Below are 18653 nucleotides of genomic sequence, written 5' to 3'. Positions count from 1 at the left end.
GATATCCCTGGGACCCGATGAAGACATTCTGGCGACAGCGGCCATTCGTCTCCGGGAAAACTAAGCCAGAATCTAAATCGAAATCTTGTTGTCCCGAAACCCACGCAAAACCGACACCGGACGGGCCATACAGGAAGGAGACGGTCCGGCCGAGACGTCACATGTCGGCAGCGGCTGTCTAGATGCAACGGGATAAGCCTGGGTTAAGATGCGCAGTTGGGGCAGACAGCATGCAGTGACAGTCCCTGAGCGAACACTGATATTCCGCTGAACACTGAGGGCTATGGAAATATAGCGGAGTTCCAGCAGAATTCGTCAGTGTTCCTCTAAGTTTTAGCTTATTTTTGTCACTGATATTTTTCAAGTTTCTACTTGTCTGTGTTACTGATATTTTCCGAGTTTCCGTCCCACTGTGTCTCGTGTGTTTTGAGAGTTACAGCCTGGTGGTTTCGGCGATACTTTCCAAGCTCCAGCTTGTCTCTGCCGCCGATATTCTCTTGGTAGACTGTACAACTGTTCTGGACGTAGTGGAACAAGATGGATAAGCTGACTGACAAACCCTGACTGGGCTGCGGCCGCGGGGTGTGGTGGCGGTGGTGGCGGCGGTCAGGCGGAAGGGAGGCTGGGCGCTGTCGGCGGGGAGGCGCTGTGTTTGTGTAAGGGACTCCTGAGGGGGTGTTTACCGAGGTGTTGCACAGGTAGCCATGCTCAGGCAGGTGGGAGCAGCAGACGGCTTGATAAAATTACGAAACAGTGAATGGAAAATAGGGTGGATGAAGGTCAGAATGGATGGTTTGGTCATTTTGACGCACAACAAGAATGAAACAATAGCTGGAAGCTGGCAAATCGTCTCTTCCAATAAATGACACACCCCAAAATATATATCCATGAATTTCCTAACAGGATATATATACAAGAAAATGAATGGGTGATAATAAACAATATCTGACTGAGAAGATGGACGTATGAAGTGATGGATGAATCGATGGATGAAAGGATAGGTGCAGATTATGGATGGAAAATGTTAAAAGGGTGAGAACGATGATGGAACGATTGGATGGATGAAGAAATGTGTGGACGGATGACTTAAAATGTTGGACGGGTTCAGGAAGAAGTGGTGGAACGTTGGTAAATGAACAAAGGGAAAGGTGTGTGTATGAAAGACTGAATCAATGGATAAAATGGCGTAAAGAGGAATGAAATCGGGTTCTTTTATGAATAGACAGACGGAAGGATATGGAGAGGATGGATTTTTTTTTTTCAATAGATGGGGGCATGGACGAGGATAAACTAAATACATATAGGTGCGCGGCTAGGTAAACTAATGAATGTCAAGCTGGATGAGTATAACTGGTAGGTGAATAAATGACTGAATTCATTATAAGATTAAATAGGTAGCTCACATGAAGCGGTGGGGGACTGACTCCGTGCTGATGTGATGTTAAAAATATGGACAAGTGTGGAAATGCCAAATATGAACAGACGGACAAAACTAGCCCTGTACTCATGTGATTATAATGACAGTATACAGACTGACAACTCAAAATGTAAAATATAAACACTCAGTATATGGGATGGGAAGGAAGACAGTCATGACGAGATGATACATTTATATATCTGGTATCCTGGGTACAAACTATAAGGAGCTGAAATTCTAACCTGCTTGTTTAATACTGATAAGCTTTTCAAGATTTTTTCAGGATTTACCAAACCTTGAGACAGAATCAAGTAACAACTGACCTCGAATATAAAAAATATATAAAGCATAAATAAGTGATTTCGTAGAAGGTAGGCTCAACAGAGGACGAAGATCAAATACTTAATTAGAGAAAGTAAAGACAAAAGGCGCACAGCTTTAAACGTTTGTAGCCTGTGCTCTAAATTAACCTTCATAAGACATACAAAACTAGAAGCAATATTAGTAAGCTTCAAAAGCTAACGGTTGCCAAAAGTGTAACTGGGTTACGATATAAGAACCTTAAATAAATAAAATTTCTTTAGCTTGTTTGACGCAATTTCTTCTTAAAAGCGACACCATTAACTACTCTGAACCTTTGGCTACAAAAAATTTCCTTAGCATTTTGTTGAATCATTTCAATTTTTATCGAAATAGTTTCTTACACTGAGATACCTCCTTAACTCTTTGACCTGAAGGGAGAGTGTTCCAGTGACGAGTAAAATGGCTAGGTCTTTCCTTTAAACTCTAAACTAAAAGCTACACAAAAGTTTCATTTACCCCTAAGCAAGCAGTTCACCGTCGGAGGAACCCAAGCATGCGATCCATAGAACTGCTCTTCCTGCGGTCGCGCCCCTGCCCTGCGTCGCCGGTGCCTGGTCTCGCGGTGCCCTGGCCTCCCCCTTCCTGCGGTGTGTGTCCGGCAGTTATCAGCAATCGGGTGGACGTCGGTAAAACACGGTGGGTAGTTTGTTGGTGTCCAGGGATTACACTTTTACGGGGCCTGGCGGGAATTATGAGGGTGGTATCCGGGGCAGAGTCCAAGAGGAAGGGTCGGAGATAAGGTGAAGATAAGATGATGATTTAATTCTTCCTATTGCTTGAGGATTTATGCAGCTGATAGTAAGGCTGAAGGGAAGGAGATACGTGAAAGAGAAGTTATGATACTCTTACCACCGTCAAACGATTCACTCAGCCAGGTGGAAGGTATGCAGTAGCCGGCTTGAAGGATGAATACAATGAACTTTTCTTTTAGACTTATCAATATTCTTGCTCACAGCCGACGATTCATTCAAACAAAAGGAGGGAGGCACAGGAGGCTTGAAAGGCAAGTGATATGGAAGATGGATATGATGATTCTTATTTTGATTTTCTTGCAGACGCCAGAGGATGTATTCAGCCAAGAGGAAGGTTGAGACCTGAAGGGGAGAAGACAGATACCTATTGTATTTTCTTCAGTACGATGACATTTCAAATAAACCCTTTCAGTACGACGACATACAGCATATCACTGTCATCACCAAACGATTAAATCCGCCTAGAGGAAAGCTGGAAGTTTGAAGCGGAGAGACAGGTGAGCAAGCTTCAGTTATAATAATGGATTTATTGTTACATCTATTAATTTTCCTCGTTTCATTTTTACATGAGGGGGAGCATATCTAGGAGCGACTCGGTCAGTCAGTCACGCCTGAGGATTTTCACACATAAGTTGATTCACTCCGGCGAAGCAACACTGGGTGCTTCACTTTAGCCCCCTAAGGATTTTCACAAACAAGATGTTTCTCTCTAGCCAAGTCCCACATCCGTTTAATACTTCCGTACTCCACTTGTCAATCAGTTATATTTCCTTAAATGATAGCTGTATGTTTTAGCTGAATGTTGATGCTGTCTAATATGTGCCTACCTGTTTTACTTCTGTTTCCCATAAGAAAAGGAGGGATAGACGTAAAGGAACAATATAGAACAAAAGGAAGCAGACGATAAAGAGGAGGTTGCAAAGTTAGGTCTGCAAGATGCCTGACGACGACGACATCGAGGAATGGAAAAGTAGAGGGAAGATGAAACAAGGTAGAACGAAAAGCAGTAAGCTGTCAATACAGCAAAATGGGGAAAGTAGATCAGGAACAGTGGGAGACTGTAATGATAGGTATGTGTAATGACAACGAAGAGGAGGAGGAGGAGGAAGCAAAGGGAAGATGAAGCAAGACCGAAAGAAAACAATGAAACGTCTGAACAGAAAAGGTGAGACACTGTAGTAATGGGTCTGCGGACTGACGATGATGATGCAGAGGAAAGGAGAATAAATAAATGTTAGTGATCATGGATAGAAATAAGTAAAGAAAAATAAAAAGGTACAAATGAGGTGGGGAGGTGGAGGAGGTTGTAGAGGCTGGTCTGCGGGCTGGCCACTTGTCCAGCCGCGGTTACAAGATGGATAAGCTGAACGACAAGATGCCACCGATGCTGCCGCAGATACCCTCTCCTCCCACAGCCGCAGATGGCCTCACGATATACATACGTCCTACCACAACCCACCACACTCACCCTTATGTTTCACGATACTCCGATGCACGTTTCTTCAGGGCATTAAAGGACTGTGACAGTGTAGCAATACCTATAACTATAATATTTATATCGATATAACTGTTAAATACTTTAAACTCTTCAGTTAAATGACATATTCTATTTACTGTTTATTTCAAAACTATATTCATCAATCTCGGACACACACTTCTGCAACTGAAGGAGTTGCATAAAGAACTCAGCATATATATTAGTAATAAACACGCATAAGGCGGGGTATGGCATTAGTATAAAATAAATAAATAAATATAACTAAACATTCACAAATAGACAGATGGTATAAAGATACACATAAACTCAAATCTATATGCATATACTCTGTATATTACATATATGTAGGTATACGCATACATGCAGCAGACAGTTGGACAAATAATAAGATCTAAATAAACATATACAATAGTAACTATCGTCAACTCTGCTCTTTAACTCTTCCCTGGGACTTAGTACGAGTTATTTTCTGCACTTACACAATTTTCTCTTGTACCTGATATTAAAACGCCTGCATACAAGACTTCTTCTCACAGCAAAATTTCCTTAGTTCCAGATGCACACCTCCTCATAACTAGGTCAAACAACATTTGCTCTCGTTCAGACGTGGGAGGAGTTTGCTGGATCTTGTATTCCGTGTGAGGAGAGAGGTTGGGGTGGGGAGGGGGGGGGGCGTAAGGGGAAATGCGCCATGGCGCTGAAGGGGAAAGGAGGGGGAATCTGCATTGCCACTAGCCCCCAACTCCCATCACGAGGTGTGCGGGGGAAGGGGGTTGGAGGAGGGTTGGGCGGTGTGCATGTTTCCCTCGGCATCGTAAAAATCACCCAGATCAGTCATTTATAAGAAACAGAGACGAGTACGTGTGGGAACATTGGGCCGGTATTGGTTTTGGTACGCCTGAGTAAGCCCTTCCTCTCTCGGCCTCCCGAGTAGTGAAAGGAAAAAAGAAAGAAAGAAAGAGGGGAAAAAAGATGTCTGGCCATTGTCGTGGGAGGAATTACACTGGTTTAGGGAGTGGGACAAGTCCGGGAACCAAAGGATTAATCTTTAAAGTCTTAATTGGCGGAAGTGAAGCCCATCAGGAAAAACTACTTATGTCGGGGGATTCTCTCATGGACCCTGCTCATGCGTGACGTGTTATTCCGACGTCAAGAAGGAAGGTTCACTGGTGGGTACAGCTTTTTCAGAGTTACTACATTATATCCTCCCAGCTCTCCAATATGGAGTCCCATATTTCAATACATCATACGATGTAACAACATATAATGCTGAAGATGGAAAAAAAAAAAACGCAGACAAACGAAATGCATACAGGCAATAGAGAGATGAAGTATACACAACAATTTTTTTCATAACATAGAAAGCCGGACGTATACATTTTTTCAAGTATTAAAATATTTGACGGAATACACAAAGTCGATTCATTTCATTTTTTTCCCCTCCTGGATCAAACCGAATCCAGCGTCGGGTAATTTTGATAGGGTAGGGGTGACTGTGAAGGAATGAGTGACGTGCGGCAGAAGTCCGGCTGTCAGGTGGCTTATTAATACCAGTAGGTTATTGTGGCTCAGTTTCCGCCCCTCCCGGCACGCTGTACCCAGCCCTGCCCTTGTGAACTTCGAGAATAACATCCTGAACATGACATTCAGAACTGTGACAGCTGGACGCTCTTACAGCCCTAGATTTTTTTCCGTTCGTATGGGAATTTGTGGGTACGATAAGGCAGAAATGAAAACAAGAATGCAATGCAAAGAAGTACACCGCATATTCCCTTGACGCATATTAAAGAATAATATAAACATCACACTGTCCCCTCATAAATAAACACACGACACTGACGTATGTATTGTTTATATAAATCTCCACACACACACACACACACACACACACACACACACACACACACACATATGTATGTATTCTATACACAGATACACACCTAATGCAAATTCAATGGTAATATTTGGAAACTTTTTGCTGCCTCGTTTTCGTTATGCTCGACATATCTGCTGGATGAAACAACTGTACCGGTAATTTACATCACGTGAGAGAAACCATGGTTCGCAGTCTATTAATTTTAAAGAATATACAGGTGAAGATTGCCACTGATGAACACTGAAAAGAAAATGAGAAATTCCTACAGATAACACGCTTGCAAAATTCTTCAGAAAAACACATAGGTAAAGACAATCAGCCCTTTCTCCACTCTCCTTCATTCGTCCCAAGGCACCCCATCTTCCACTCAGGGTAAATATGTCCCCCAGAGCACCCGACATGAGCCACTTGGATTTCTGTGACCAGGAACGAAGGACAGACTGTGAGAATCAAACACAGCACCCCTCACCAGCACAATGCTGGTGTCGCGACCCTCGGCTCCCGGCAAACATAGAGGAGGGCAATTTGTGAGGTTCTCGTCTGATCGGCCTACGTCACCAGGACCCCAAAGAATCTGTCAGTCGAATCACAGAACTCTTTCACTTGGTCGTGTAGTATTGTTACCCTTGAGAAACAGTATCCGAATATTACCTCCGTCATCCAATGAGAGGGAAAGGCAGTCAGGAAGAAAAGAAATGGGGGACGTAAGACAGACGGAGGGAAGGGAAGAAAGAATAGAATTAGACAACGCAATGTGTTACAGACAAGTAGGAGAGATGAAGATGGAAGAAGAATACGGAAGGAAGTAAGAAAACAAACACCGAGGAGTGGACGAGTTACGAGAGGGGACGAGGGAGGTAAAGAAGACGAAGGATGGGTGAACTCAGCTATATGGGGTCGGGCAAATTAATGAAGAGAGGAGGGTAAAAGTCTGCCAAAAGTGGAAAGAAGGAAAAGCAGCAATAAGTGAGGGAAGCCGAGGAGGTTAAAAAAAAAAATGAAATAATAATAATAATAATAATAATAATAATAATAATAATAATAATAATAATCAGAGAATGGCGAGAAGGGAAATTTACAAAAAAAGGGATACATGAGGGTGAGAGGATGGGGAAAATTGAAAGAAAAAGAAAAGTATGTCCAGTTAAAATAAAAAAGAATGAGGAAAGGAAGGAAGATAAAGGAACACAAGGAAAAACGCAAAGGATGAATGAGAAGAGCTATGAAAAGGATGAAAAGGGTGCTTGGTGAGAAGCAGTGGGCAGAGAGTCAATCAGGAAGAGAGGAAAGAGAGAGTTTTAGAGAGAGAGAAAAATGATGCAGAGATAGACAAAGTTGGTGCAGGAGGAAGGAAGAGAAAAAGATCATGGGGAAGGAAAGAGAGGAAGACAAGGCACATGGGAAGGAAAGGAAGGAAGAGCAAAGGGAGGGAGGAAAGGAAATGGAAAGGGGAAGAGAAGGTGGAAGTGAAGCAAGAGACTATTAAAAGGGAGGATGAAGAGGAAGGGGCAGAGAAGGAAGAGGATCAAAGGTAACGAAGAATGGCAAGAATGTATAAGAAGGTGGCTGATAAGGGCTAATGGGAAGACCGTCAGACAGGAAGGAAAGGAGGAGGAAGAAAAGGAGGAGGAGGAGGATATGCGTATCCAGAATGAGGAAAGGAAGGATAAAAGGGCATATGAGAAGGAGGAAGAAGGAAAGGAAGAAATGGAGAGAGAGAGAGAGAGAGAGAGAGAGAGAGAGAGAGAGAGAGAGAGAGAGAGAGAGAGAGGTATACGAAAGGGAAGAAAAGTACATACAGGAGAGGGAAGGAAAGAAGAAGATGAAACTCAAGGAAGTCAGTCTGAGTGAGAAGCAGGGTGGCTGGTGATGGAGGCTAGCTAGCGGGCAGACCGTCAGTCAGCATGATTTATACCATCCAGGCGAGCCAACACTTTAGTCCCCTATTATGTCAGATTGGCAGACAGCCCCCTCAATCACCGGACCGGGCAGGAGCGTGGGGGAGGGGAGAGAGGGTTGGGAAGGAAGGGATAGGAAGGAATATCTAAGATGGGGGAGGACGGGTTGAGGAGAGGGAAGGCTGGCGAGAGGAAGACGATGGAAGGAAGACGGAGTGAGAAAAGAGGAATGAAAGGATTGTCTAAGAAGAGAGTAAAGTTCGTAAAGTAGAAAGAATGAAAGAGGAGGGACACAAAATAAATGGGAGTAAACAGGAAAACGCAGAAGATGAAGGTAACAAGTGCATGATATTGATAGATTAGACTGCTCTTCTCTTTCTCCCTATCTTACTAGCTGATCAGAAACAGAAAAGAGATAGAAAAGGATAATCATGAGATGTCCCTACCAAAGAAATAATGGATTATATTACACCACTTTTTTCTGTGTGGTAAAATTCCTTTGGATAATAACGATTGCAAAAGAGAAAAACAGGTACGAGAGAGGGATTGGAGGGGAAAAAAAAAAAAAAGGAGACTAACGAGACAAGGATGAATACGGAGCCAGGGAGCGATAAGGGAAAAGAAGAGATGGTAAGGAGGAAGAGAGGAAGGAAGCAGAGGATGTGGTATGATCAAGTGCGAGAGAGAGAGAGTGGAAGGCTATGGAGAGGAAACGAGAAGTGAGGGAGAGAAGTGGAGGGGGAAGGAAAAGAGGGATGAGGTTAATGACTAAAGAATAGGAAGTGAGGTACGGGAAGAAATAGGAAAGGAGATATTGGAGAGAAATAGGATATTATCTGGCTATGAAGAATGAGGCAAGCGAAAAAGAAAGCAGTAGAGTCAGGCTATGAAGTGTGAGAGAAGAAAGAACAGAATGGGGTACAGTCAGCCTATGAAGAGTAAGTGTGAGAATGAGATAAAGCAAAGCAGTGAAAAGCAATGAAAAGCGAGGTAAAAAAAAAAAAAAAAAAAAAAAGGGCTGCTTTCAGAATATAATGAACACACACACACACACACACACACACAGACACAGACACAGACACACACACACACACACACACACACACACACACACACACACGAGCACAGTGACCCGCCATGACCACCACCTGGCCAAACAAGTTCCCTGCCTCCCCCTTCCACCCTCTTGGTCCGCGTCCTGCCTCAGCTCAACCTCGGCCTCAGAGGTGTATTCAAGGTGGCACAGAAGGTTTCGTAACACCTTATTCTTAGCTATTTATTTCCCATCTTACACTACGCTTCCTCGTGTATATTATTTAATCCCACCATAACCTGGTCAAAGTTGCCATGTCTATCAAAAGGTGACAAGTAAATGATTTTACCACCATTTAAAAAAAAAAAAAAAAAAAAAAAAAAAAAAAAAAAAAAAAGGCTTAAAGTTAACATATCGTTTTGAGATTTTGCATGTAAGTAGTAGAGGCCAAGACGATTCGATATAGCCGATCTGAGATAATTCCTATGAGTTAAGCCATATCAGACACTTGTTCTATTTATATGTGTTAAGTGAAGCGTGGCATGAGCTTTCCCAAGACTTTCACAGCTGACCAATTATTTTCAACTTTTGCCAAAGCATGACTTTCAACTTTTGTCAAAGCAAGACAAAAACAGGTGGTCAAGAAACTATGGGGAACACTTCTGGTTCCTTTACCTGAATTGCTCAACTTTCCGTGCCACGTAGGATCTCATCACTGTTGAATGAAATGGGGTTAGATTCTTCAAGTGAGGTAATTTGTGAGCAGTGCCGAATCCCACGTTCCGACTTTCAGGGCGGACGACTTACCTCGTTTTGCACCTTACACCTCGTTTTTTCTTGTAATTGGTCTTCTGCTCATTACCGACAAAGTTTGCCTCATTATGTAAATGGGGATAAAACAGCGTTTAAAGCAAAATGTACTGGTGAGTAGTACGATAGCTCCTAAGTCACATATTAATACAGCCCTTGGGGTACTCCAGGTGGACTTACAGGTCTCCAGCATCTCACTGGAATTCAGTGTAAGCCACTTCATTACTGCTGCTACAGTCACATAGCGCACAATCCTCTGTTTTTGTCAGCTTTAAGAATGAAAATCTGTGAATATAAGGAGCATATCTTTACAACTATAATACCCAAACTTCCTTATTTTTATTACCTTTATCAGTGAAACTTTGCGGTGGTAATCTCTCGAAAAAATTCTTCATGCTTAATGATCTATTTATGGAACTTTTAACAACGAGAATCAAGAATGAAAGTAATATGTCACTGCACTAAAATAATTCGCAATTCGTTTCTATTAACCATACCAAAATTCTGAAGGAAAAAAATAACACATCACACTGTCCCTCTCTAGCTGATGATCGTCAACTGTATAACGCACAGTTCCTTAATTTCCATCAGCTTTATCACTAGAATCTAAGAATATTATCAGCACTGCATTATCCTTCTCCAGATGATGCTCGCTCTCGTCAATCCGTTCCACATCGCCTCTCACTCTGGCGCTGGTGCTTGTGTGGGCCGCAGCAATGCAGCCCAAGGACACACATAACTAAGTATTCCCCACCACACTCCCAAAGCTATGCACGTTCCTTGTTTGGCGAGGATACAAACCCACAGAGATAAATCTTAATATGATTTTTTTGTACTTAATCTTGCTACCTACAATCAATTTCATGCAATTCCGAAGAACCTCTCTCACTGAAGGGGTTAATGGACGCTATATATCTAATGCTACCAGATCTAAACGTCTATCCCAAGGCAAAGTAAACTGTCTGGAGGTAGCAAGAATAAACTTAATTCAAACATCATCGTGATGATGGGGTTACCGATATTCGCTAACCAAGATACAAGAAATATTCATTATAAATTAGACATGTTTAAAAATGAATGTTATGTTTTTTCCATGCAGTTTCTGGTGTTAATTTGGGGTAACTGTCATATCTGGTATATATGTCTCTTTGCAACTTAGTCTTTCAGCATTTATTGTGAACTTAACCCCTTCAGTCCGATGAGGTTTTTTTTTTTTTTCTGGCTATCAAAACACTCTTATATCCTTGCTTGGAGACATCACAAACTGGAGGAGTTAGATGTAGCTGTCACTTACTCCTTCACTACTGAGGTCTGTCCTAACTTGAAACAAATTGTCTGGAAAGAGCAAGAACAAGCTAAAAAAAAAATGTCACTGGACTGAAAGGGTTAATAGCTAACCTGACGGTCAAGAGAGGTGACAGGAGGACAAAGCGTATCTGATGTTATGCTTAGCTCTTGTACAGGTGTGAGACCAGGACTCATATTCTCACTGGCATAAGATACTGTGCTTTGCAACACTTATTCCTTAGGAATTTATTTTACATATATACACTTTCAATACTCTCTTGGTGCCGCATAGAGTGGCCTCCTTGCACCAGCACCGATATAACCCAACAATGGAGGAGGATGGTATTCTGCAGAAGGGCAACTTATGTCAACAGTCCAAAAAAATTCAGTCTTCACGTTCAGATGAACCTCGGGCAACAACAGCAGCAACAATAACAACATTCTTTTCCAACAACACTCTTTTCCATGTTAACTGCATCGCTTTGATATCAGCACAGCATGCATCAGAGGCATACAGGTCAATATTTGGGGTTTCATGTGCAAAACAAATCGCTGGGTAAGTCCTGTGAAATCTTTTAAGACTGAGAATGCGGCCCTCCGAGTAAAGGTGTGGCGAAGGAGACGCAAACTAAGATGCAGATGGTGTGTGGCGAGATATGAGAGAAACGGGTATGAGAGAGGGGCACACGGCAGATGGGTGACAGTGGAGCAGATGCACAAGAGCGGCCCACCCCGACTGGGAATGAGGCAAAGAAGAAGCAGAAGTAAAGGTAAGGTCGGTCCTTCACGGTGGTGGTGGTGTGGTGTGGAGCCCGTAAATTTTAACCTCCCTTAAATTCAGCCCGGTCAAAGAGAAACTTATCGCTTGCGAAAAAAAAAAAAACGGGTAATATTATATGTGTTACTCCGCTGTATATGCTGAGTATAATTCACTCTTAGAAGAAAACGGCAGGGCAACGAAAACCACTCGGATCCGTACGGCATAAAACCACGCATACCTCAAGCGCAAAACCCAGCCATGACTGAAATGCAGGTGTAATAGATACGTACGACTCCGCTGTATAAACTAGGTATAATTCACTCAGAGAAGAAAACGGTGGCACAAGGAAAACAGCTCGGATCCATACGACATAAAACCACGCATACCTCAGGAGCAAAACCCAACCATGACTGAGCAATACCGCCCGCCAGATCAACCCCAGGCAGAGGCTCAACCGTCCGTCCACCTGTTCCCGAGCTGCTCTCTCATTACCGGGGTTTTATAAAGAACAAAGGACATTATTTTACTCGTTCCCATGTCACGATCTCCCACACAGACATGACCATGATTCTTCTTAATCGCAGGATTCTGTTGCTATAATATAACGTCTTTAATTAAGACACAGTGAAAGCATTATATTAATTTGGTGATCTATAAAATTCCTTCCTAGACTAGAAGAATACTGTGAGCGCTAACTTAAATCTACTTAAAGGCTCACATTTCCCACTGATATGCTAAAAAAAAAAATAGATAAGTATATAAACATTAACAAAATTTACTCCATCCACGCCCGATTCCCTCTATTACTTATGTGGGCTGTCTCCTAGGCTTGGGAAATTTCGTATTGCCCTTTTTCAGCTATTTACTTTGCATATTAATTCTTCACGTCCTCCTGTAAGTCACTTATGCAAAAATATGTCGAAACTGGAAAGAAATGCGTAACATACAATGGAATATTAATGAGTAATGTGCGAAACAAATTTCTTAGGAAAAAGTGCTACGGTACGATTTCTAACACGCCAACGAGAAATGCGAGAAATATGCGGTACACCATAAAAAAGTTAATGGGCTGAGTGGTGCAGGTTTAGAGAAGTATTGTAATTAATAAGACACCGTGATAAAATGCGGATATGTCATGATGTCTATGAGATGGTTGTTACGACGTCTTAAACGAAAAAAAAAGAGATTAAACTATTGCCAATTTAGATAAACAAGCACTGCAATTAAGAACTAGGTGTCGTGACAATGACAAAGTATGTTCTGGAGGAGAAATGTATTGGAGGTTATGAGCTGACAGTAATTACGGTCTCAAATTTAAAAAAAAAAAAAAGCAGAGAGACAATTGAACACTACTGCAAATTTTGATCAAATGGTAACTGTTAATAAGAAATAATTGTCGTGGTAATAAGGAAGCATGTTATAAATGAACCATATGTTGGGTTTGCCAGTATAGCTAATGATTAAGACGAAAGTTATGAGTTTCAGTACAAGGGCGCTTTGTCGAATGCCCCGAAAAATTCCCTCCAGGGCACAGTACCCACGTTTTTGCACACCTGAAAATATTGTCCTTTGTCTGATGGGAGTAAGAAAAGAGAGAAAAGGTATGAATATCATGGGGTGGCAGAGACTGACGCTGAAACAGGTCTTCTCACATACAAATCGTTTTTATTATTATCATTATTATTATTAATATTATTATTATTATTAACATTTTTAGACACTGTCCCATCGTGATGCTGAAAAGGTAAAAACACACACCAGTCTATGCAAGCAAGAATTATTTTCCCTCTAAGAACAAATAAATAAGACTAACACAGCAGCAATTCACAGCCCACCAGGTTGAAAAATAAGCGAACTTTGAATGGATGATTCTAGTGCAACAATACAAAATTAAGCTTTAGCAACCTAATAACGTAATAAACGCTGTAATGTTACGGTTCCATATCTGAGTTTGTGCTATCAGTAAGTATGAACATACAAAAAAAAAAAAAAAATACATGGACAACTGAGATGTCTAATCTTACTGAGTTTTGGCAATAAGTTTTTGAGTTGATGTTCTCATACTATGTCCACCGATGTACCATGTAAGTTGATGTACTTTCACACTTTACTGAAATCGCACACTGGAAAAAATATATATTTTTTTTCATCTAGTAATAGGATAATACCACAATGACTATTTGATTTGGAATCATGCATTAAATTTCTCCTTTGGGTTCAACCTTTTCGCCTTTGATGTGTTGCACTTTCAAATGTATTCTGCATATTAAGGTACGAATCATACATTTCATCTACGTGGGCTAAACGCTACGTCTACCTTCTGAGGTGAGGACGGGACATGGTTGCTTTCTATTCCTGCAAAATTAAGATGTTAACCCGTTTAATTTCTTAATTTACAATCCGATAATATATATATATATATATATATATATATATATATATATGTATGTATGTATGTATATATATATATATATATATATATATGTATATATATATATGTATATATATATATATATATATATATATATATATATATATATATATATATATATATATATGTATATATATATATAGAGAGAGAGAGAGAGAGAGAGAGAGAGAGAGAGAGAGAGAGAGAGAGAGAGAGAGAGAGAGAGAGAGAGAGAGAGAGAGAGAGAGAGAGAGAGAGAGAGAGAGAGAGAGAGAGAGAGAGAGAGAGAAAGAGAAACATGCAAGCAGGGGGGTAAGAGAAAGAGGTACCCGCTGTAGATCACTTGCGGGAGGATATAAAAATAATAATGAATAGAGTTAGGTGTGATTTAGGTGGTCGTATTTCATGATGCGCCATACGTCATGCATAAGAGGGTGGGGGTGTTGTTGTGGTGGTGGGGCGGGTTGGCCGGGGGTGTGGGTGAGGCAACCACGGAGGTGATGAGGGTGTGGTGGGGAGGGTATAGTGTGGGGGTGTGATGGTGAGGTTGTGGTGATGATGGTATGATGTGAAGGTGATGTGGTGAGGTTATGATGTGACGATGTGGTGATGAGGGTATGATGTGAGGGTGTAGTGGTGAGGTTATGAGGTGAGGGTGTGATGGTGAGGTTACGAAGTGAGGGTGTGGTGGTGAGGGATGTGAGGGTGTTGTGGTGAGGGATGTGAGGGTGTTGTGGTGAGGGTACTATGCTGGAACAGAGCTGTGTTTAGCTGTTGTTTAGCTTTATGGGTGAAGTTAATGGTGGACAAATTGCGTTGTGATGAAGATAATGGCGATGTGATAGTAAGAAGTTTTACAGATGGAGAGAGAGGGCGTTTGTGATCATCTAACGCTGAGGTGATGAGGACATGAAATACCTCTTTGTTTCTTTGTTTGGTTGACGAATGAAGAAGTGAAGGAACGTTGTGGGGTAGATGTGGATGTGGTTGAGAAGATTAGGAGAAATACACTGAGATGGTTTGGACATGTGGAGAGGATGGAGAGTGAAAGACTGACTAAGAGAGTGTATGTGGGTGAGGTGGAGGGAGGGAGAGGGAGGGGTAGACCGAGGATGAGGTGGAGGGATGGAGTTGAGAGGTATATGAGGGAGGGGGGGGGTGAGTTGGGGGGAGGGGAGTCAAATGGTGGGTGACAGAGTGACTTGGAGGCGTTTTGTCTGCGGCCACCCTTTGCGGGATTAGGGCGTCGGGCTATAGATGGACAGATAGATTCTTTGTATCCGGCAATGAAAGGAACCAAACAATAAATTCTGTTGTAAATGGAGATTGGCTGAGGTACAACACAGAGGTTATGGGCAAAGTGAGGCGATGAGATGTCAGATAAATAAGTGATGGCATAATGACCTGTGGAAAATGCTGATGAAGTGATGCTGATGTTTGATAGGCTAATGACATGGTGTGGAGGCAGGAAGAACGATGGTGTGATAAAGCGGGAATGATAACTAGATAGTGATAAATAGAATGTGGCGAGGTGATGGTGGCAAGGCAGTGGGCTGTACGCTTGACTGTTTAGGAGGGTCTTCAGCACCTCTTCATTAGCATTTTTTCTGTTTACCTCCTTTTGCGTCATGCTGTGTGTCTTTTAGCCTTCTTAATACTGCATTCATAAGCAAAATAACATAAGTGAAATTTAACACAGGAAGAGCTAATAGAAAACCTCGTAAACCGACAAGAATATAGTCCTGTACATCTAAGGAGACAAGATAATCAATTCATCATGACGAAATAGGGCGTCGCGGAGTAGAGTCAGGGAAGGATAGGTTGGTGTAATGACCTGATACATCTTATTTAATTTGACCCGTGAGTTCAGCACACCATAATAATCGATGCCTGTATGATTTCAGGTGGTGTGTGAGTCATGCAGGAGTGACCGGATCATGCCACAGGTCCTCATGTCCCTGATGCGCAGAAACACACTCTCAGGTCCACACAACATGCTGCCAGACACACGCACTTATAAATCATCATAACACGGACAAATCTTCCTCACCTCCATCACCCATTTATAAGGCCTCGGATATCTTAACGCAAGTACCGACGCAGGATGAATAATTCCTCACCACACTCCTCCTCCCAAAACCAAAACATGTCTGCAAGTAACATCCAAGGGGAGAACTTTTATAAGGAATTCTGTTCTAATGGCTGGGATTTTAGGGTATATATTTTTTTTTGCCATGGCTTGGTCGGGTCGGGTCGGTCGGGTCGGCTGTGATTTCGGCAGAGGTCAGGCGGGGCTCTCTTGAATATTCGATCCGACAATTGGTACTCGGTTGTGTTACAGCGAGCACCTGTTGTCTCATACACGCCGGGAAGGGCCAGCCTGAACGGAGGATGCAATTGTTTTCGAATTGCTAAAAGGGGGAGGGGTTATGGTGGGGTTGGGGTAAACTGGGGAGAGGAAGAGAGGTGCTGAGATATGAAATGGGGACGATGAAAGAAACAGCATGAATAGGAAGGTGATCGAACTGCAAAAAAATGAGATGTGATGGGTTACAAGAAAGTTAGGGGAAGGGAAGACGGACAAGACTGAAGATGGGGAAAGTGAAAGAAGGGAAATAGGAATATGATCAAACTGCTTAAATACCTGGGTGTTTGGTTTAACGGAAAACGGCGGGGGAAAGGGAGTGATATAAAGAGGTGGGGGAAAGAGAGGGAACAGGAAACTGGGAGGAACTAGGACGACTTAGTGGGGTTCTTTGGAAATGGGGGGGAATGGAGGGAAGAGGAAGGGAAAGCCTGAAAGAAGGATACAGTTATTTTGGAAATGCAGCATGATGAGGCTGGGGCGGGTGAGGGAGGAGGGGTACCAGATACGAAGATGGGATGTCTGAGAATGAAAGAAAAATGGGGGAAAGAGGGCGGCTCAGGATTGACACCTATCGATTATACAAGCGATGGTCAGTGAGGCGGGACTGTGTATTTTCACTTAGTTTTCCCTTACATTAACAACTGCACTTATCTCTTTACATCCAGGTGTCCAGCTGTAGTACTAGCTGAGGAGGGACATGCGGGAAAGTAGCTAAGTCCAATAATTCGGGAAAAATAAAACTCTGGGAAAGTGGGAAGAAGACTTAGGTTCGTCTCAATGATGAAAGGGAACAGGGAAGGCGGAGGTCTGTGGGGTGGAGTTCACGATATTATATAACACATTCACATATCTATATCTATCTATCCATAAAATGAGAGAGAGAGAGAGAGAGAGAGAGAGAGAGAGAGAGAGAGAGAGAGAGAGAGAGAGATGCTGGAGGGGTGTGGTCGTGTGGAGAAATGTCAGGAGGCGCAACAACAGTCTCGCCGCTGGCAACTGCAACAGCTGCACCGCCCCACAACAATAACAACAACAGTAACAAAGACACAGCCCACACAACAAAGACAAATTATATAACAAAACTGGTATAAACAGCACGCAGGCAGAGATAAAAATATATAAGAACACTAACATAAGCAGCACCCATTATTTCAGGAAACATACAATTAAGTAACAACACAAACAAAAAACACAATACGTTCAAGCTAACATCAGTTCAATAAGAAGACTAGCATAAACACTAACTCAGCGAACACTAAATTGGTTTACCACACTAGCAATAAAGAAAACACGTTATGGCAGAAAACATCAAAATAAACAGTAATACAACAACCACAGAAATTGACCTATGTCCCTTCTGCGTCAGCACTACCACTAAACTACTATTAAATATCGTCTTATTATGAGAACGCCACTGACCAGTAGGCAAATAAAACACACCACTCAGTTAACTAAAATAAAAGGTATAAACAAGTAAAAAAAATTAATAACTTGATATTGGCAGCACTTACAAAATGGGGAAATAAATAATAGATAATGACAATAAGTCGTAACTAATTAAATACGCCTTACAAGTGTACCGTAACAAGCAAATTGAGGAATCCATAAAAGGAACTGCTGAGGCCAGCACGAATTGTGACAGAAACAAAATGAGGCCAATACCAACTCATATCCGGATTCAGTTAGGTTCAATTAAACCAGTTCAGGCTGATTCTGTACATATTCGATCCACTGCAGAACTGGACGTCCTCCTAGGAGAGACACTGATTGCCAGAATGAACTCTTCTGGACCGGTCACGTCCAGGTATCTCCAGTGACGTCCATTCAGGGTTTTCATATCCAGCAAGTTCAATTCATGTCCATTTTGAGATATTATCAGGTCTTTCAGGTTTGGGAGGAAGTGGGTGGAAAGGCCAGGACGGTCCTGGGGGGTTGGGCATGATAACAGAACATGGTGTTAAGACAGACATTTACAGGTCAATTAGTAGCAATTTTTTTTTTTTAATTCAGCCATCATAACAGGGGTATAACGGGAGAAGTATACCTTGTGAAAATCAGCGTTGTAGGTTGGCCAGTACGGTGCAAATTAGAGATGAGATGACAAAAAATAATATCTGGCGGACATGAATGAGACGCATGGACTGAGATGACAGGGAAGATCGATAATACCCAATGACGACG

Source organism: Coenobita brevimanus, chromosome 94 (genome assembly GCF_032717465.1).
Source record: "Coenobita brevimanus isolate Jiangsu-jjx chromosome 94, ASM3271746v2, whole genome shotgun sequence".
Lineage (NCBI taxonomy): Eukaryota > Metazoa > Arthropoda > Malacostraca > Decapoda > Coenobitidae > Coenobita > Coenobita brevimanus.
Note: the sequence above shows the minus strand (reverse complement) of the source record.